Source organism: Anser anser (assembly GCF_964211835.1).
Source record: "Anser anser genome assembly, chromosome: Z".
Classification (NCBI taxonomy): Eukaryota; Metazoa; Chordata; class Aves; order Anseriformes; family Anatidae; genus Anser; species Anser anser.
The window spans coordinates 12,872,696-12,894,125 of record NC_139723.1 but is presented as its reverse complement, the minus strand read 5'-3'; the positions used below and the strand labels follow the sequence as shown (position 1 = coordinate 12,894,125).

General features: G+C 42.0%; 1 long non-coding RNA gene across 1 annotated transcript; it reads right to left on the bottom strand.

The window, feature by feature from the left end:
* Window positions 1-8,934: 8,934 nt before the first annotated feature.
* On the bottom strand, window positions 8,935-21,113 carry LOC310889655. Its single transcript, XR_014576696.1, has 3 exons — window positions 20,020-21,113; window positions 14,852-14,983; window positions 8,935-9,314 (listed from the first exon to the last, which is right to left on the bottom strand). It is a non-coding gene; the product is annotated as an uncharacterized lncRNA (long non-coding RNA).
* Window positions 21,114-21,430: the final 317 nt, after the last annotated feature.

The window sequence follows — 21,430 nt, the reverse complement described above, 5'->3', positions numbered from 1 at the left end:
CCACCAACTTGAAGAAAGATTATCTTCCCCTTCACCTGAACGAACCAGTGTCCACCAGCTAAAAGAGAATACCTTGGAGAAACTTTCTGAAGAGATCCACCAACTTAAAGAGAGTTTATTTTCCTCCCCACCTGTACAAACCAGTGTCTCAGCTATTAGGGGTAAACGTTCATCTATGCAAGGAAGACAATATGGTGGGCACACACACCGCGCCACCCTGTGGTTTTACCTACGTGACCATGGAGAGGACATGAGAAAATGGGATGGAAAATCTACTGCGACCCTAGAGGCACGGGTACGTGAATTGCAAAGGAAAACAATTGGGAAAAAGGAGTTCTCTGAAAGGTTTGCTGCTCCAACTTCCAGCAGGCAGTCCTTTAAACACAGAAATGAAGATTCTGACCAGGACTAGAGGGGCCCTGCCTCCAGCCAGGGGGAGGAAAGGGACAATCGAGTTTATTGGACTGTGTGGATTCGATGGCCTGGCACGTCAGACGCACAGAAGTATAAGGCTTTGGTAGACACCGGTGCACAATGTACTCTAATGCCATCAAGCTATAAAGGGCCAGAGCCCATCTGTATTTATGGTGTGACGGGGGGATCCCAGCAGTTAACTGTATTGGAGGCTGAAGTGAGTCTAACCGGTAATGAGTGGCAAAAGCACCGTATTGTGACTGGCCCAGATGCTCCGTGCATCCTTGGCATAGACTATCTTAGAAGAGGATATTTCAAGGACCCAAAAGGGTTCCGCTGGGCTTTTGGCATAGCTGCTTTGGAGACAGAGGACATTAAACAGTTGTCTACCTTGCCTGGTCTCTCAGAGGACCCTTCTGTTGTGGGGTTGCTGAGGGTTGAAGAACAGCAAGTGCCGATCGCTACCACAACTGTGCACCGGCGGCAATATCGCACCAACCGAGACTCCCTGAGTCCCATCCATAAGCTAATTCGTCAACTGGAGAGCCAAGGAGTGATCAGCAAGACTCATTCACCTTTTAATAGTCCCATATGGCCAGTGCGAAAGTCTAATGGTGAGTGGAGACTAACAGTGGACTATCGTGGCCTGAACGAAGTCACGCCACCGCTGAGTGCTGCAGTGCCGGACATGCTAGAACTCCAGTATGAACTGGAATCAAAGGCAGCCAAGTGGTATGCCACAATTGATATCGCTAATGCATTTTTCTCCATCCCTCTAGCAGCACAGTGCAGGCCACAGTTTGCTTTCACTTGGAGGGGAGTCCAATATACTTGGAATCGGCTGCCCCAGGGGTGGAAACACAGCCCTACCATTTGCCATGGACTGATCCAGTCTGCGCTGGAGCAGGGGGAAGCTCCTGAACACCTGCAGTACATCGATGACATCATTGTGTGGGGTGACACTGCAGAAGAAGTTTTCGAGAAAGGGAAGAAAATAGTCCAAATCCTTCTGAAGGCTGGTTTTGCCATAAAACAGAATAAAGTTAAAGGACCTGCACGAGAGATCCAGTTTTTAGGAATAAAATGGCAAGATGGACGCCGTCAAATCCCAATGGATGTGATCAACAAAATAACAGCTATGTCTCCACCAACTAGCAAAAAAGAAACACAAACTTTCCTAGGTGTCGTGGGGTTTTGGAGAATGCATATTCCAAATTACAGTCTGATTGTAAACCCGCTCTACCAAGTAACCCGTAAGAAGAATGCTTTTGAATGGGGCCCTGAGCAACGACAAGCCTTTGAACAAATTAAGCAGGAAATAGTTCATGCAGTAGCCCTCGGGCCAGTGCGAACAGGACCAGATGTAAAGAATGTGCTCTACACCGCAGCCGGAGAGAATGGTCCCACCTGGAGCCTCTGGCAGAAAGAACCTGGGGAAACTCGAGGTCGACCCCTGGGGTTTTGGAGTCGGGGATACAGAGGATCTGAAGCCCGCTATACTCCAACTGAAAAGGAGATATTGGCAGCATATGAAGGAGTTCGATCTGCTTCGGAAGTGGTCGGTACTGAAGCGCAGCTCCTCCTGGCACCCCGACTGCCGGTACTAGGCTGGATGTTCAAAGGAAGGGTCCCCTCTACGCATCATGCAACTGATGCTACATGGAGCAAGTGGGTTGCACTGATTACTCAGCGGGCTCGAATAGGAAACCCCAGTCGCCCAGGAATCTTGGAGGTGATTATGGACTGGCCAGAAGGCAAATACTTTGGGATATCACCAGAGGAGGAGGTGGTTCGTGCTGAAGAAGCCCCCCTGTACAACAAGCTACCAGAAAATGAGAAGAAGTATGCCTTGTTCACTGACGGGTCCTGTCGTATTGTGGGAAAGCATCGGAGATGGAAAGCTGCTGTATGGAGTCCTACACGACGAGTTGCAGAAGCTGCTGAGGGAGAAGGTGAATCGAGTCAGTTTGCAGAAGTAAAAGCCATTCAGCTGGCTTTAGATATTGCTGAACGAGAAAAGTGGCCAGTTCTCTATCTCTATACTGATTCATGGATGGTAGCAAATGCCCTGTGGGGGTGGTTACAGCAATGGAAGCAGAACAACTGGCAGCGCAGGGGCAAGCCCATCTGGGCTGCGGCATTGTGGCAAGATATTGCTGCCCGGGTAGAGAACCTGGTTGTAAAGGTACGCCATGTAGATGCTCATGTGCCCAAGAATCGGGCTACTGAAGAACACCAAAACAACCAGCAGGTGGATCAGGCTGCTAAGATTGAAGTGGCTCAGGTGGACCTGGACTGGCAACATAAAGGTGAATTATTTATAGCCCGATGGGCCCATGACACCTCAGGCCATCAAGGTAGAGATGCAACATACAGATGGGCTCGTGATCGAGGGGTGGACCTGACCATGGACACTATAGCACAGGTTATTCATGACTGTGAAACATGTGCTGCAATCAAGCAAGCCAAACGGTCAAAACCTCTTTGGTATGGAGGACGATGGCTGAAATATAAATATGGAGAGGCCTGGCAGATTGATTACATCACACTCCCTCAAACCCGCAACGGCAAGCGCCACGTACTTACAATGGTGGAAGCAACCACCGGATGGCTGGAAACATATCCTGTGCCCCATGCCACCGCCCGGAACACTATCTTGGGCCTTGAAAAGCAAGTCTTATGGCGACATGGCACCCCAGAGAGAATTGAGTCAGACAACGGGACTCATTTCCGAAACAACCTTATAGACACTTGGGCCAAAGAACATGGTATTGAGTGGGTGTATCACATCCCCTATCATGCACCAGCCTCTGGAAAAGTTGAACGATACAATGGACTGTTGAAGACTACACTGAAAGCAATGGGTGCTGGGACATTCAAAAATTGGGATACACATTTGGCAAAGGCCACCTGGTTAGTCAATACCAGGGGATCTGCCAACCGAGCTGGACCTGCCCAATCAAACCTGTTACGCACTGTAGAAGGGGATAAAGTTCCTGTAGTGCACGTAAGAAACATGCTGGGTAAAACAGTCTGGGCTACTCCTGCCTCAGGAAAAGGCAAACCCATTCGTGGAATTGCTTTTGCTCAGGGACCTGGATGCACTTGGTGGGTAATGCAAAAGAATGGGGAGGTCCGGTGTGTACCTCAAGGGGATTTGATACTGGGTGAGAATAGCCCATGAGTTGAATTGTAGTATGTTAATTATTATATAATAATGTATGTCATCACTACCATGATTGCATAGATGAAAATGGTGATTAATTAGAATGTATTGGACAGAGTGTAACCTGAGCATGACATAAATGGTATGGAATAAGGGGTGGATATCTGTCCTGGTTCCAGTTAGGACAGAGTTAAGTAGCTCATAGTAGCTGGTAGGGTGCTATGTTTTGGATTAGGATGAGAAGAGCGCTGATAACATGCTGATGTTTTAATTGTTGCAGAGCAGTGTTTACACCAGGCCAAGGACTTTTCGGCTTCTTGCTCTGTCCTGCCAGCGAGCAGGCTGGGGGTGCAGCAGGAGCTGGGAGGGGACAGACCCAGGACAGCTGACCCAAACTGGCCAAAGGGGTATTCCATACCATCTGACGTCATGCTAAACAATATATAGGGGTGGCTGGCCGGGGTGGGGGGCCGGCTGCTCGGGGATAGGCTGGGCATCGGTCAGCGGGTGGTGAGCAATTGCATTGTGCATCACTTGTTTTCTTACACATTATTATTGTTAATACTATTACCATTATCACTATTATTATTATTATTGTTATTATTATTTTCCTGTCTTAATAAACTGTCTTTATCTCAACTCACAGGCTTCACTTTCCCGTTTCTCTCCCCCATCCCAGAGAGGGAGGGGGGAGGGTGAGCGAACGGCTGTGTGGTGTTTAGCTGCCAGCCGGGTTAAACCACAACAGCTACGCTGATCAGAAAAGTGTCAGCACTCTGAAAACACTGCTCACTATGTATGTGCTGCAGGAGGGGACCAGCCCAGCTGCAGAACAGGTCTGTAGTGTGAGCCAGAAGGAAGCATATCTGGACAATCAGTCCTGAGACACCTGAAAAGCAGGATAAGGGACCAGTACTCCTCAGAGGAATAAAGCAGCCTGAAAAACAAGGGAAAAATATGCTGATGGATTAAAATGGTTGTTCTGTATTACTTATTTTTAGAATTCCTCTACATAGATTGAGAGAAACAAATCTGTGAAGCGCAGCATTTCTGTTCATCCACTGGTGGCAAATAAAATTTTCACACAGTCCAGAAAGCTGGTAAGTATCTTACCTTCAAGCACTTCATCCAGAGCTCTTTGCTCCAGGCTGAATTCTTCATGGGAGTTGCCATATAGAAGACAAGGAAGCAATTCTTTTTTCCCCTTCAAAAACTTCAAATTGTCTTTACGTATGATCAAGTAGGCACAGATAGCAAGAATGACCTGTTGTAAAATTTTCCTGTTCTTTCATTGCTGTTATTAATTAATTCATGTGAGTGCTTAATTTAGGAGGAAGCATTGCCAATTAAGAATAATTGGGAACCACAGTGCTAGATGTGATTTACATATATATATATATATATGTATGCATTAAGATTGATAAGGAGAGCAATTGCACACACCAACACATTGCTGTTCTTGTCTCTCCCTCTGTCTGTTACATTCTAGCACTAAAATGAGTTTTAAATAGATTATTAGTGACTGATATTTATTCCAGACCATGCAACACGAAAGAAATTAAGTTCAAAGAAATGCTAATTAACTCAAAAGTGCACAGACTACCTGGAGTGACATGAGTTCAAAGTCATTTGTACCAGGTTCTTTTCCATGGTCAGAGCTATAATCAGTTGATTTTAGCACAGATATATATCCAAAACAGTGAATACTTTGATCCCACAATTTTTGAAAGATCAAAGATTCATACGTATCACTGTACTTAAGTAGGATGTAGCATAACGCATATGCTGTAGTTTCTTCTGATAATCTATGGTAGCCAACCCACTCCAAGTGCTGGGGTAAAAATAATGGAAAAATGCCCTTTGACCAGGCATTTTTCTTAAAAACTTTTGAAAAGGGACCTGTCAAAGAATGTATCTTTCAAGTAGTTTTGTGAGTATGTCAAACAGCTTCCGATAAAGATTCCTTTCCTTGTATTGCATTTCTTTGACATTGACTTCAAAGGTTCATGAGGACAATGTTAGCCTTTCTCATTTCTCTCTAACTTTATTTTGAACATTGGCTGTTAACTTGTGCAGAAAGCACATTGTTTTAGTCTTAATTTTCACACAAGCTTGAACTGTACATAGGTCGGGACAAAAAACATCATGTTATTTCCAGCCTTGTGGTAAGCTTTTAACCACAGCTGAGTTTTCAGCTCTGAGAAAGTGCCAAGAACTTCTGCATGCTTATTTTAACTTCATTTTCCCTTTCTGTAATATTTCTGCAACTCCTGCCTCTTATCAGATTAAAATCATAAAATTAAAACTGAAGACATTTTTATTTTGTCCATCTAGTTCTAATTCACAGAGAATATTTTCTTCTTTTTTTTTTTTTTATGACATCTGCTCACCTCCATGGAAAAGGCTTAAACTGGAAATACGGGTATAAGATGCAAAACTGGAAGCTGCAAAGAAATTCCGCTAATTTACCTGAGCCAGATAACAGTATAAGGGAAGGCATATGAACTTCAAAGCCAGTCCATACAAGTCTGGGGCAACTGGGAACATGCTCTGATTTCTAGCCTGCACCAAAGCCTGTCCTGCTCTCTTTTTAATATTATTCATAGCCGAGTTAAATACCTGAAATCTTCTGAGGCTGGCAATCCAGTGTCCAAATGTGATCTGAGCAACATTTTGTGTGAGCTGACCTATACAACCAAGTGCTTCCACATAGATCTCATGACAAGATCTGAGCCTCTGCATGCAAAAAGACTGTTTTGTGGGCTCTGACTAAATCTTTCCTTACAAAATTGATCACGAGCTCTACTGTATATTTCTACTGGAAGTGCCTTCTACATAAATAAGAGACATTTTTTTAAAACTAATTTAAATGTTCACAGTAACCTTTCAACCAAACAACTAGATCTCCATCAGTCCCCAGGAGAATGTTGGCCAACAAAGTCATGTGAACTGTTTTTAGGGTAGAAGCCAATTCTGCAGTCCAACACCTGACCCAGTTCCCATATGGCTGGATAAAATCATTTTGTTTATCCATAAGCATTTCCATGCATTTAGAAAACCAACCTTTTTCGATCTGCTTACATTAACCACTTATGAATTTGTTTTATGAACTAAAATGGCTCTTATTATGGATCCAATAGATACGTTGAAGGTTATGAGAACAAGCAAATAGTGTCTATAACCAAGGTGCTGAGCCTGTAACATTTATCACTGAAAGGCAAAATAATCTCACAGTACTTTTTCAGGGAGTTTAAACTTAATTTTCCAGTAATCATCTGTGGTGGTTTTACCACAACTGCTCTCTCACACTCTCTCCTCAAAGGGAAAGGGGGAGAAATAGAATGAAAGGGCTCAAGTTTTGAGATGAGAACAGGGAGATCGCTCAACAATTATAATCACAGGCAAAACAGACTCAGCCTATGGAGAGTAATATAATTTATTGCCTAACACTAGCAGACTAGAGCAGTGAGAAACTAAAAGCAAACTAAAAACGCCTTTCCCCCATCTACCCCCTCCTGCATCCTCCCACCGAATGGGGAATGGGGTTTCCCAACTGATCCTGCGGGGGCTGCCCACAGGCAGCAGCTCTTCAAGAACTGCTCCCACACGGCTCCGTACCACGGGGTCCATCCATCCCCCAGGAGCAAACTGCTCCAGCACGGGTCCCCCACGGGCGGCAGCTCCCCCCAGACCCCCTGCTCCTGCGTGGGCTCCTCTCCACGGGCTGCAGCTCCGGCCCGGGGCCTGCTCCTGCGGGGGCTCTCCATGGGCCGCAGCCTCCTCCAGGCCACATCCACCTGCTCCACCGGGGGCTCCTCCACGGGCTGCAGCGTGGAGATCTGCTCCGTGTGGGACCCATGGGCTGCAGCGGGACAGCCTGCTCCACCAGGGGCCTCTCCGTGGGCCACAGGGGGACTTCTGCTACATTCCTGGAGCACCTCCTGCCCTCCTGCTGCACTGCCCTTGGGGGCTGTAGGGCTGCTTCTCTCACAGCTTCCTTTCCTCCTGGCAGCTTGGTCACCTTCTTAGCGCTACATGGTCAGACCCACAGAGTGAAGGAAGAGTCAAAAGACTTTTATTTGGAAGATTTGATTATTACCAGCCACTTCTCTTGTTGTCACCTTTTTCAGGAGCGCACTTTTTAATCCTATCAGAGGAAAGATGGTGACACTGATTAAAGCAAACGCAGGCTTCAGCAGCAGGAAAGCAACGTTCAGCATATTCACCACTGTACAATATTGGGCAAATCCAGTTGAAAATTCCAGGTAAACTGGGATACACAGAGACAAGAGTGAGAGAGGGCATCTCAGAATGGGCAACTCTATCACTATGATGGATGGAATGACACACCCAGTGATAAACTGGCTTTTGTTATTCCTTCCTCTTTTTTGTTTGTGTGTTCGTTACTGTTGTTTTTTTCTCTCCACCTTCTTCAGTGATATCCTTCTGCCTTCGTACCTGTCAATATGCTCTGAAAGATTTGATCAGCTCCCTGTAAAGTACTAGACCATTCCTTTCAGCACACTCATGAACCACCCATCCAAAGGACTGTTCGATATATTCAGGCAAAGCCAGCACTAAATTTGCATCAGCAACTGCTGCATTAGAAGCTCAAACCATTCCAGTTCCTAAACAGAAATTCAGGGTAATTCAAGTGAAAACAGATTAGCCTAGTCTAACCAGAGCTGGTTAAAAACTTCCACTGAAATTAAGATTCACATTAAATAAATAAATAAATAAATAAATAAATTCCTCTTTTCTTTCTTTTTTTTTTTTTTTATAATATTATCTGATACATTCCTCTTTTTCTCCTCTTTTGTTCTTGCTTTTATTGGAAAACAGGCAAAAACAGAAAGCATGCAATACAAGGTTTATGCATGGCAACCTCCCAAGTCTGATAAAAATGTGCTTGACAACCAACAATCATTTTGTTTGGGGATTTTCACTCAAAACTGCAAATGTCTTGGAAAACATAAACAAATAGGATATGCTTTTTACACTGAAGTTTCAGCTGGAAGAAGAAAAGAGGGGAGGGGAGGGGAGGGGAGGGGAGGGGAGGGGAGGGGAGGGGAGGGGAGGGGAGGGGAGGGGAGGGGAGGGAAGGGAAGGGAAGGGAAGGGAAGGGAAGGGAAGGGAAGGGAAGGGAAGGGAAGGGAAGGGAAGGGAAGGGAAGGGAAGGGAAGGGAAGGGAAGGGAAGGGAAGGGAAGGGAAGGGAAGGGAAGGGAAGGGAAGGGAAGGGAAGGGAAGGGAAGGGAAGGGAAGGGAAGGGAAGGGAAGGGAAGGGAAGGGAAGGGAAGGGAAGGGAAGGGAAGGGAAGGGAAGGGAAGGGAAGGGAAGGGAAGGGAAGGGAAGGGAAGGGAAGGGAAGGGAAGGGAAGGGAAGGGAAGGGAAGGGAAGGGAAGGGAAGGGAAGAAAAGCAAGAGTGTGTTCTTTTGCTGAGCATCTTTGGTCTCTTACCTGTGTCCTGGGGCAGTGTGCAGACAACTCCTGAGTAACAAAGGTGGATTGGACAAGAGCTAACAGTTTATTACCAACGTATGAAATCAATGGGAAACTTAAGTCCCTGTACGCGTGGGAGGGTGCATCTACCACCATTGCCTCTCAGGCAGTGCTGCTAACTTGCCTGATGACTTGTCAGGTTCTCCTCCATCCTCTGGATCAACAGCAGATTTCTGCAAAATCCTTCACCTCCTTATCAAACCATGTCTCCTCAGCACACATTTGCCTCTCTGTCTGTGGGATGTAGAGAAACACAAGTGTCAAGGAGAACTCCCCCAGAACCAACAAGGCTGGGCTTGACCACTGCCCAGCTGCAGCTGGGGAAGGACTTGTCCCTTCCTCTGCCTGAAGTTCCCCTCCCTGGCCTGTAATTCGCGGTGAGCCAGCAAGGCTGTCCATACCCGCATTAATATTGAAGTGATCATTCAGCTTTGCAAATCAATAAATTTGGGTTTGAGACGTGCTAACAACTCCACCAGTTAATCTGAATCAGATTAAATATTCATTTTGATAAGCTCCAAAAAGGCCTTTTTTTTTTTTTTTTTTGAGACCTTTAATTTTCAGAGTGGTTCATAGACAGAGGAAAGGAAAGGACAGAAGGAGCTGTACTTCTGAATCCACTTCAATGGTGGTATATAACAATTCAAGAAGCGCTTATTGCTTGAGTCTTCTTGGTTTGTTTATTTATTTAACAACTCTCTTCCATTCTTACTGCAATTTTGGTAGAAATCCTGCAAGAGACGTTTCTAGGGGAAGATGGAAGAGCATGTCATTGCAACTTTTTGCCTGCTATACTTATCAAACTATTCATTTCTCAGACAGCTAAGGGTTATTTAAATTCATAGCTTTTCCAGCTACAGACAAAATTTGCACATTCTGAAAAAAATGAATATTATTAAGGGTTAAATGGACAGCCTCACACTTTAAATGAATTATAAATTCACTCCGGGCAGTCTCCTACTGATTTTTCTCTTTATTACTTTATTTTACAGGCAGAAACACTTCATAATTGTGGACCATGCTGATAATTTGCAAGAAAAGGTGAAAATTCAAGCAAAAGTGACCCAGGTAGGTAACCACACAACTGATGATGCAAAAGGAACAATATTGGCTTTGAAATATTTTCAACAACAAACTAAAAGAATGTTAGATTACATGATTTTGTATGTCTGTGTGTTTAAATGGAAGTGGAATTTGGGTCTCTGATTTGCTTAAGTTCTAAAAAAAGTCATAAATGTGTCTGTGCATATAAATTTATGTGTCTGCATGTTCACACATACTTAGGGTGTTGTATAATAAAGATTTCATTGCCCTGCCATGCAGTCTTTGACCATGCTCCCTCAAAAACATCACCTGTATTCTGTCTCCACAAAAACTGTCTCCAGTAACTAAATGTCCAAGCAGCTCCTAACAGTGGCCAAGTTTTAAAAAATAGACATTAACCTACCATCCCTTTTATCTAATTTCAGAATCCCCTACTGTGCTTCTTCTTAGCTTCACTCTCCTTTTCTTTTGTGCCCTCCTTTTATTCCCTCCTTTCCTGTTCTCACATCTGCCTGGGAAGAAAGCAGTGAGTAATCCTTACTCCTGCACAATTAGCAAATAGAAGACACACTGACAGGATTCCAGGTACTGAGAAATGAGAACTTTTAAGTTATGTATATTTAAGTTTTATATTTATGTCACGTAGATGCGTCTTGCTTGCATACAAGCTACTTGAAATTACTTTGAAAGCTTTGAAATATCGGACTTCCCATGATTGGTTTTACACTTCACTGAGGGTAATTTAATACAATGCCTTTAAATGATATATAGCCACATAAAATAACATTTTTGCAACTCCACCTCTAAGAGCCCAAAATACTACAAAAGCAGTTTTGCATGTAACATTAGACATAGAAAAGAAGACAGTATAAAATGAATATGTTTTGCAGCTATTCTCAAATTACTTATGTATTGCCTCTTCAGCAAAGATCTAAAGTACTTCTATTTCCTAACCTGACGTTCAAAGACCCCAAAGCCCTTAATTTACCTATGCACAGCACATGCTCTGTGAGCAAGAGAAATGCTCCAGTAGAGGTGGAAACTGAGAAAGAGAGAGCACTGTGAGCTGCTTAGAGCTGTACAGAAAAATCGTGCAGTAAGTCAGAAGTGAATCCAGGGCTCCTCATCCAAGTTTGTTATCTTGGGGCACCGTTCATCAGCAGCTTTTGGTAGATTTGACTTGGTGCACAGCTGCTCTTGTGCAAAGAAACCATCACACTCCTGCAGAAATCTTTAAGTCAGAAAATTCCAGCTCTGATACCTATTTCTGGTGAATTTTGTCACATTTGTGGACTCAAAACACAGTTCTACTCCCTTTGCCAAAGAGTTTGAATGCAATTAGCTTTCATTGTAAATCTGATTGAAACCAAATGTAAAAATAGCATGGTTCTTCCTGAGCAGAATTGCCCTGTTTTTTCAACTCTGGATGCAACAGCAAGTCACCATGTACTCCATTTCTGTTATCTTTGCTGAGATATAGAAGATTTTTTTTTTAATCTTTGCTGAGATAGAGAAGCAGACATAAAGTGCAATTCTCAAAAACTCTGTAATGTCTAAACCCTTGAAATCACTCAGGTATCTGTTGTTCATTTAGGAAGACAGCAACCTGAATACCTAGGACCTCAGATAGGAAGGATGCTAAATACGTAGGGTCTAGCTTCTCCCGATATCTGCCCCAGCTTTCACTTTCAAAATCTGAATATAAACCCTTCAACCACCATGCACCAACATGCAAGGAAGAATGGCTGACAGTCCTTGCTGTGGCTTTCATTATCTGTACCAGTGGCTCCCGAAGGTCACTTATGCTCCCTTGTTAATTTTCCTGTCTAAAAATAGAACACCTAAAATAGGAATACTCACAGAGTATCATTTTTTCAAACCTGAAGCTTCATAGTCAGCATGAGCTTTCCATGGAAGAAATTGTACACCTTAGCTAGCTGTTAAAATGGCACTGGATGAGGGAAACGCTAAGCATTAAATACTTATTGATTGATAAGGATGTGTGATTACTAAATGTAATATTTCTGTCTCTGAGCACTGCAATTCATGAATATCTTACAACCTTTCTTCCTGGGGAATGGGAAAGGTTCTGTCCATTTTCTCCAGGACTCCAGTACAGGTGAAATTCCCAGAACTGAGGACAAGAGATGGTGACTCAGAAACAAGAATTCAGAATGTTGATAAAGGTATTTCTGCCTACTATGGGAGAATAGCTTTGAAACTCATTTTCTGTACTCTATCCCCTGAAAAAAAAATCTTACAGATGACCTTTTCCTCTCCCAAGCTTTTCTAGAAGAACTACGGAACACTAAGTAAATCTTTAAATGGTTTCATGAAATACACAGCTTCAGAATCCAGCAAGTTGTTGAGAAGAAAATATAGAAAATGTTGATTTCAAAGAATCCACCTTCTTGTCTAAGAGAAAACATATAGCTGTGTGGGGAGAAATGTCTAATGCATTCCAGCCAGTGCAATCCCTATGCTGGACTCCTAGGACAGATTTATATAAACCCCAATTCTTCTAGGTGTGTCGTAAAAAGAAATATTGTTTTGGAGAATTTATCTGAAATTTTTTGTGCATTTAGTGTCTGTGAAGAAACATGAAAGATAAAAAAATAAATAAATAAAAAGAACAGGCTTACCCTCTAGACCTCACCAATATTTTATAAACAAATTCAACAAATAAGAGTGGCAAAAAGAACAACTTAGCCTGAAAGATGTTCTTGCCTCTTCATAAATGAAACATCAACTGAGAAGTAAACTTGACAATCAATGACCTTGTAATGCAAGCAGAGAAGAATAAGCAAAAATTGTGCATGTCAAAAAAGAGAGAGCAAATTTACATCCTTTTCTCAAGGCTGAGGGAATTCTTCCTGAAGTATTATTCACAGCTGGAATTGCAGACAAAATAGGAATTGCCTGAGCTCATGGTACCTTGGCTATTTCTGCTGCTTTACCTCATACAGTTGTGTAGCAGGCACATACATTCATCTCTTGGAATAAAAAGAGTAGAAGATGTGAGTGTGCTGAAGATCAGGGGAAATAAAAAGCATCCCATGGTGAACTATGATTTTAAAACAGATGCAATGTAAGATGGAAGTATTTCTTTGCTTAGCTTTGTTTACTGCGTCTAGCAACTATGCTTGAGACATTAATAAGAAATAAATAAAAGATGTATGAAAAACATAGTGCAGAGAATACTCCTAGCATGAATTTCTGTCTGCAGACATTAAGCAAATGTCTTCTTTTATCATGCAACCACATTAAAATTCTTTGAGACTAGATACAGAGCTTCGATGTCACCCTGATCCTTCCATTTCAACCTGCCTCGTGAGTGTATAGCTCTCTGTCTCTCTACCTCTCTCTCTCTCTGTACCCTAAAATTAGATTGTTATCTCCCTGAAATGATCTCACACATATTTATTGAATAAAGATAAAAGAACAAGACCAGATAGAGAAGAAAGAAAATCTGTTACACGGCAGCATTGGTGAGACAAGTAAACATTTTTAAAAAGGTAAAATGAGCCAATAGAGTGCAGTTTTACCCAGATCAGCCCTACAGACACAGCCACCAAGGAGAAGCCAAGGCATCGGCTGCATCTCTCTGGAGGTTAAAACTGATAGTCTTCTCCAGAGCAAGAGAAGGTGGTGAGACATCAGCCAGGACTTCCTTCTATCTGATATTGTACCAAAATAACTGTGTCTGTTGCCAGTATTTTGCAGATGGACCCAGGGACTTTCATTTCAAGCATCTTATCTTTGAATTGCTGGTTTTACTGCTATAGCACAAAAGGCCAAATTTGTCAGCTTCTCAGAGCCTTTATCTCCTATTTATAAAAATCCACGTGCATGTCTTTATTTTTACTGATGTAGTAATCACAGTTACATAGGCAATGCTCACTCGTACATGTCTCGGTAACCAAGTGCTTTTGTAGACATCTGGTACGTGTCCTCATTTTTTAATGACAGTATTCCCTTGTTTTTCTGAACAAACCTTAGGCTCCATTTTTTTTTAGAACATGACCTGAACTGGCAATATTTGAAAACCTGTCCTCAAAACTGGAGGCACATTTCACACACTGGCAGCTTGAAGCCGTAGCTTCAGCCTGGCTGTGGTCAGGCAGCCCACACACCTGCTCGTAATTGACCAAGATGTGAAAAACAGTACAAAAGATGTGCACATCTCTCTGTTCATGACGTCCAAGCTTTCTTGCTGGACACCGTGGTGTCTTCAAGTGCTGCAGAAGCCCACTGGCCAAGCAGTCAGTTTGCTCAGCTTCAGAACAGTATGTAAGGTATATTTGAGTTAATATTGGTTATCCATGTGGGCCAATGTGTGCTAGGGAAACAGTCTGCAAGACCAGAAATGCAAAAGGGATGGGATATAACCACATGAAAACATGGTCTGTGCTAGAAATAGTCCTTGGTCTCATTCTGCACTTTATGCTGGATCCTAAACACTCATATTTTGTATCAAAAATCTCTGTTATTATAGACAATAAACACAGGAGTTTCCTTTTGCATTTCTTGCTGTTTCTCCTGGCTCGAATCAGTTCTTCATTGTTGCCAGAACTGACTGACCCTCAAGACTTGGTGGGCACCTCACTTGGTTTTCCATACCACAACTGAAGGCCGTGGCAGACCTGACATGGGGCTGTCTTTGAAGTGAATCTTTGGACAGCAAGGAAAATCAGCTAGCATGGGTGAATGATGCTGCAGCCTCCCACCTCCCATGGTGTGGTCAGATTATAGACTATGCCTTTCCTCTTCACACGGATCCCGGTGAGGAAATTCAGAATCCAGCACCTCGGTCTATGACTTCTGCAACATCTGCTCTCCCCTGAGCATGACCGTGTCTCCTGTAGAGAGAGAAGGGGCACTAATGAAAACAGGCTACTCTTTCCTCAGAGCAGAAGCATTTGTTTTTCTATCCTGATGTTTCTGGAAGGGTGTTAGATTACTTCTTGCATTGCAGTCTAGCAGGGCTTATTTTCTGGAAATGGTTTCTATTGTCTGCTTCAGTTTTTGTGCTTTAAGTAGGACAGCAGCCTTGCTGCCAAAGGTGTGGGGCAATGGGAAATACTTTCTGTCATTTATCACAGCAGATGAATGATTATCTGCTGGGCTTAAATGTCGGGCAGAGCTGACCTAAGTGAGAGGCTTAAAATGCCATGTAGTCAGTAATCAGGGAAGCAGGTAACCAGTAGAACAGAGAACAAAAATATTACATAGAACAATTTGCTGAGTAGTCTCCTGGTAATTTCTTTTCAAGAAAGAAACAGTCAAAATTGAAGCAAAAACAGGCTTCATAGGGATGCAGAGCACAGAAATCCTGTGCTGTGAGAAGGAAGGTGTGTTGATTCTAGCAAAACAAACCCTGAGACAGGTGAAGTCTGAGTCACAATGCTGTGGCTCCTAGCAATCATATATGCTCCCAACAAAGCCCAAGGAATGAAACAGCTATTTAAGCTTAAGGACATCACTGCACAGACAATTGCCACAGCAGTATAAGCTATCATGGATAGATTTAAACTTGAAACAAGATTTTTAACCTGTGAAGGAATACAGACCTGGGACTACCTTCAGAAGCACAGTGCAGGAAGGAAAAGACAGAAAAAAGGGACATATGTCTTAGAAGCCTGATCACTTTATATAAAGATTAAAGTGCAGATGGCTCCAGCAACTTGGAAAGAGAATTGCTGGCTCTGGCCAACACTACCATTTCTGTGTTTTTAACATTTCCTGGATTATTTCTGAGTATGCCACTTTACTGCTGAACATACTTGCATTTTGTAAAACTCACAATGGCAGAGCAAGCAAACAAACCACTAATTTCACTAACAAAGTATGGTCTTCAGATCCTGCTGATACCAGTTTGAAAGGAAAATCAGCCCTTCAAAATGTAGCCAATTTCCCATTACCTTTCACACAAAACTTCTGAAGGTTATGTTCACTTTCACATCACACCAAAACCTCCAGAGTCTCCCAATATTTGAATTTTCAATTATTTTTTCTTAATTTTCTGATGAGATGAGCAATCCTTTATACACTTTTGTGGAAACCAACAATAAGTAACAACTGCATCAAGCATGTGTAAATTGTATGATCAGTCTCTTCTCCTTCAGCTTTGCATTTAACAATGAACAGCTGAATGGGCCAACAGTCCTTAGCTAAAACTGTGGTTAACAATGCCTAAACTATGCCTAAATTATGCCAATGGAGAGTCAGTGCCATGCTGCAGTTTGTGAGTGATTCTTCTGTACCAAGGCTTAAACCCATTTTCCTGAAATATTTTTGTCTGTCCTTGGAATTGTGAAGAAGTCATAAAAGTGTTTTCCTGCAAGGCAGAGGAAAATTCTTAGCTTTCTGCTTGGGACATTTGTGGAAGATGTTTCTTCAGCAGTTTGTCTGGTATCAGACAGCTTAGTATGGACCTTGTGGTCTGTCCCATGATCTCAGTTTTTAGCTCTGCTCCTTTTTGCATGCTTGCAAAAAAATGTCATAATATATCAAACAACGGCATATGTGTGGTGCGTGCTGCTGTGTTTGCACTTCATCTTTGCAGGTGTGTGATCCCAGCCATTGCTGCAGTCTTACATAAAGCCAAGTGCCAAGCCTGGCTCTGTGCATCCCCTGGGATGAACCCCGCAGTTGCTCTTAAAATTTACCTTATGCACAGTGCCATCTTCTCTTGCCATCTCTGTCCTCCCAAGCAGCTGTTTCTCAAAAGCATGGAAAGAACAACTGTTGTGTCTCATTGAGAATAAAAAGAATTCTCTGAAGAACAAGAAATATTACCACAACAACCTATAAATTAAGAGGCTCACTCACACTCCTCAGCCCATACCTAAATGGAAGCAATACTTTCAATGGATGATTGCACCCTTGTTCACTTTTCAGAACATATGCAAAAATAAATAAATGAATAAATAAATAAATAAAACGAATAGAGATTAAAGCAAAGGCTTTATTTTATTGCATGGTAGAGTGACAATAAATCAGAAAATGGAAGTTTACATTCATCTGATTTACTAAGGAATTTTTCCATCCATGTTAGACTTTAAATCGACTGTCTAGCAATTGCAAATATCAAGAGGCTCATAACAGTAGAAGAAAGCTGAGGAACAAAAAAAAAAGAATGTGCTTTTAAAACTTATTAAAATCATCATAATACTGGTGATGAATAATTACTGTAATAATAGTAATGAAATAAGGGCTGGTGTTAACAGCACAACAATAGTCCTTCCTCTATTTTACATGGGCTTGCCCATAAAGGAATAACAGAGAATTGCACAAACCCATCAAAAATGACATACACTATCAAAATTTCTTATTAGAGGTTGAGTTGGGATCACAATTTTTTAGTATTTCCTTGAGTGACTGTGTTTTCATGTGACAGGCTTTAACTGTTCGCAGCTGGTGCTTTTTTTGTTTGTTTGTTTGTTTTTTCCAAGTAGGCAAGCTCAAATTTAGTGGATGAAAAATGATTGAAGCAGTCTGGAAATGAAGAACAAAAACCTCACTAGAAATGGATAAATAAAGAAATAAATAAAAATAAATAAATAACAGACATATTGTTTTTAAGTAGATTATCTGAAAGTATGAAAATCTGACACAATCTGGGCACATTAAAAGCCAGAGAGTTGGGATTTCTGTATGCTCTGTAAAGAATTACCAGAACTTTACAGTTAAAATCTTTCATGACTCTGTTCTGATTTTGCGGAGTCAGAAAGCTTCTCAAGGATGACTGAGCACCTGCCAGTATGAGGAGTTGAATTAAACTTGATTTCTATGCCTGTATAATAAGTGGTGAAAAAAAGCACTGAATCTGACTGTATTGCATTATGGAAGACCTCGCCAGGTAATGCTAAGAGAAAAGGAGAACTTAAGGGCCAGACAAGGAACCTCATAAAATTAAGCTGCCTCTGGTAGAGGGGAGAAACTGTCCCAGGATCACGGAGAACTGGCATCCTTAAGGCAAGGGCATAATTCTAGGGAGTACAGGCAGCAGGTGCTTGGTAGCTATTAGAATTCCAATTGTCAATGTAGAGCCTAAAACTGACTTTGTGCAGAGGGTAGGCTAGAGAAGACAAGCAGAATGGTGGGGCAATATCTGCAACTTCACCAAAAGAGGTTCTCTTCTCTAATGTGGAAGAGAATATAAAATTCACCAATCTCTCAAATACACTGTCAAGAAATACTTAAATAACTGATCTCTGCCTGTGGTTGGTTTGTTCAACTCAATAGGGAGCTTTTGATTTTATGGTTTGCTTTTTATTATATGCATAGATGTTTATTACTAGAGAAACAAAATCCACAGAAAAATGATGTACTAAAACTAAGTATTCTTGTGCATGTTTCACCTCTGCATTTTGATAACTTACTACTGGTGAACTACTACTTCTCCATACAATCATGCCTCTCTGATCACACTAAATTAATAAAAGTAAAATTCATGCAAGTATCATTTTTTTGTTGTTTCCAACAATATTTTGCACAACCTACCACACTCAATTTGTTTGGAAACTCCCATTTGTTATGTCACCTCATCAGTTATCATGTTATCATGCAGACAAGCAAACCTATGGTAACACCTCAAAGTAAAATAATACAAAAAATAAAATAAAACAAAACAAAACAATAAAAATAAAATAAAGAAATAAAAAAGGAGAGAGAAAAAAAAATCCCCCAAACAACCCTCTCAATTAAGTATTTGTTTGGAATGTGCATTGTAAGCCCAAATCCCTGAAAATACTACTTTCCCTCACCCTCACTCAAGGTAAATGGGTGAGTTTTGTTTGGAGAGTATATCAGAAAAGAAAAAAAGAAGAAAATAAAACAAACCTTTCCCAGAATATTTAAACACCAGGCTCAGATCTTCATTTTTTTTTTAATTCCGGACATTAAAAAAAAAAAAAAGTAAAAAGAAATTAATAATTCATAGTCTGTATTAATGGCTGAGTTAAAACTTTAACAAATTGGTGTTACAAAACTGTCAAAAATGTAAGAGCGCCTGCCTTCTTTAATTTCAGCTGCTTCTGATGAAGGGTAGGGAAATGCCTTATTGGTGTGCAGTGTTACCAATTATCCAACAGAGACGGAGTGTATTTCCAGCTAATCAGAAATAAGAGCACAGAATTAAATCTCCCATGTGAAACTCATCATTTACATATTTATGATTCAGAAATGATAATAAGGCTAATGAGAAACTCACATGGTGCCTTTAAAAGTCAAGCCAATCTTACTGTTAATTTTCAGCAGATAAAGCTTGCCTGGTACACAGTAGTCAAAAGATAAAATCTGTTGATTACAGTTTAGTTTAATTAAACATTACAAGTTATTTGTGTGGATCCTTACATACTGTGTGTCAAGAGTTTAGTTACATAAGCTGGAGTTCTCTGAAGACAAGGATTGAATGGACAAGGTCAAGCTGCTGAAGTAGGCATAAGCACAAGCATAAGAAGTAGGCATAGGCATAAGCATGATTAGATGAAAAGAAACAAAAATAAAAACCTGCAAATCTCCTTTGGGCAGGGTGGACAATGTGTTTTCAGCTCCTGGTTGTGGTCTGTCAGGGAAGAGCCCAAGTCTGTAGAAAAGCTTCAAGTCTGAAGAAAATCACCAACCCCCCTACACACCCACCCTCAAAGCATGTAAAAAACAGCACACCCACCCACCCCGAGGCCACAGAGCTTGCTGGGGCTGGCAGCTGACCCCTCTCATGTGTTCACGCACAGGCTGCGGCGTGCTATGGGCATCCTAACTTGCACATCCATGAGTATGATAGGATCTGCTGTGAATGCTGGATTTGTTTTCCAGGTGTGCCTTATTATTATACATGTCCTCAAATGCAAAAATGCTAAGTGAAAATATGGCTAAGAAGAAGACAGCTTACCAGCCAGATAAATGAATTTCCTTGTGCAGCGTTTCAGTAGATGGTTTCGATCGTCTGCATTGTGCTCTCGGTCAGCACTCCATATACACATCTGTTGCATCTGCTCTGACAACCCCTGCCACCTACAGGGCAAGCAAAGGAGACCGCTCCATGTCCAGCAGACCAACTGCAGTAAAGTGGTAAAGGTATTGCTATCAGTGACATTTAAATACCGCTTCTTTCCAGAATGCTGTACCTCTGACTTCCTCTGCAGTGTATAAGGAAGTGAAATCAGACGGAAAATGAAATCACTTTAGAACTGTATTCTCATTTTATCTTCCTCTTGGGCCAAAGTAACTAATAGTATTTTTGTTACAGATACTTACTAGCTTAAAAAATGGACAGATTTTACCAGGAGTACCTATTAAATCAACAAGGTCAGAGAAATCCAACATAATTCTCCTCCCACTACCTGTAATTCAGCTATGCAGCCAAAGATCTGCAGCAGCTATTGCTAATCCGTATCAAAGTTGACCATTCCCAGTGGTAGTGACAAAGGGCCCTGAGCTGAATGAATGAAAACCTGTGTTTTAGAGGCAGCAGCCCTTGGCACACAGGCACCGTGCCCATGAGAAAGGATCTGTCCTGCTGGACCAGGTCAGAGATGCAGGTGTACACCTGCGTGAGTAAGGGAGCAGCAGCTACCACAGCACAAAACACAAAATACACCACTAGTCTTGCTTCCCACCCCAGGCACTTCAGTCTGTTGTAGGGACCATTCAAAAAAAAGCCATTTTTCTGCTGCTCCTTATGTTTCCAATGCGCTGGCCCATGTTGGGATTCTCAGAGGTCCTTGGGTCTTCTACAAAGTGATGGGCCAGGGTTGTGCCAAGCAGAGCACTCAGAGTGCCAGCTACACTTTAGGTAGAACATTGCTGTTTTGGTGTTGGCGTGCTTCTGCTCGCTGACATTAAGAATTACACTCTCTGGCCAAATGCCCTCCTGGCATCACTCCATCAAAGTCAGTGGAGTGGCACCAACAGAGAATTCTGCCTTGCAACCTTAGCTGTAATGGATGATTTTCATTACTTTATTTCATTTTTCACATCCCTAGAAAAACTGTTGTGCTCCTTGCAAATTACACCCATGGTTTTCATAAGTGACTGCATTTAATTAACCTCAGATTGTAAAGCTGTAGCTGTGCTGTAAAGCAAACACTTAGGAAGTATTGATGTACTAGAATAAAAAAAAAAAAAAAAAGTGTTTTTTATTTTGTTTTCTTCTGTGCTGAAGGGAATCTTTCAGAGCTCGTGTAGAAGGGAATGTCTTTAAGAGGATTGCATTATAGATTGTAACGATCTTTATTAGTGTTGTCTGGAAAAGTTGCCACACCCAGATATCAAAAGTACCCCTCAAGGCTACGTAGCTAGGG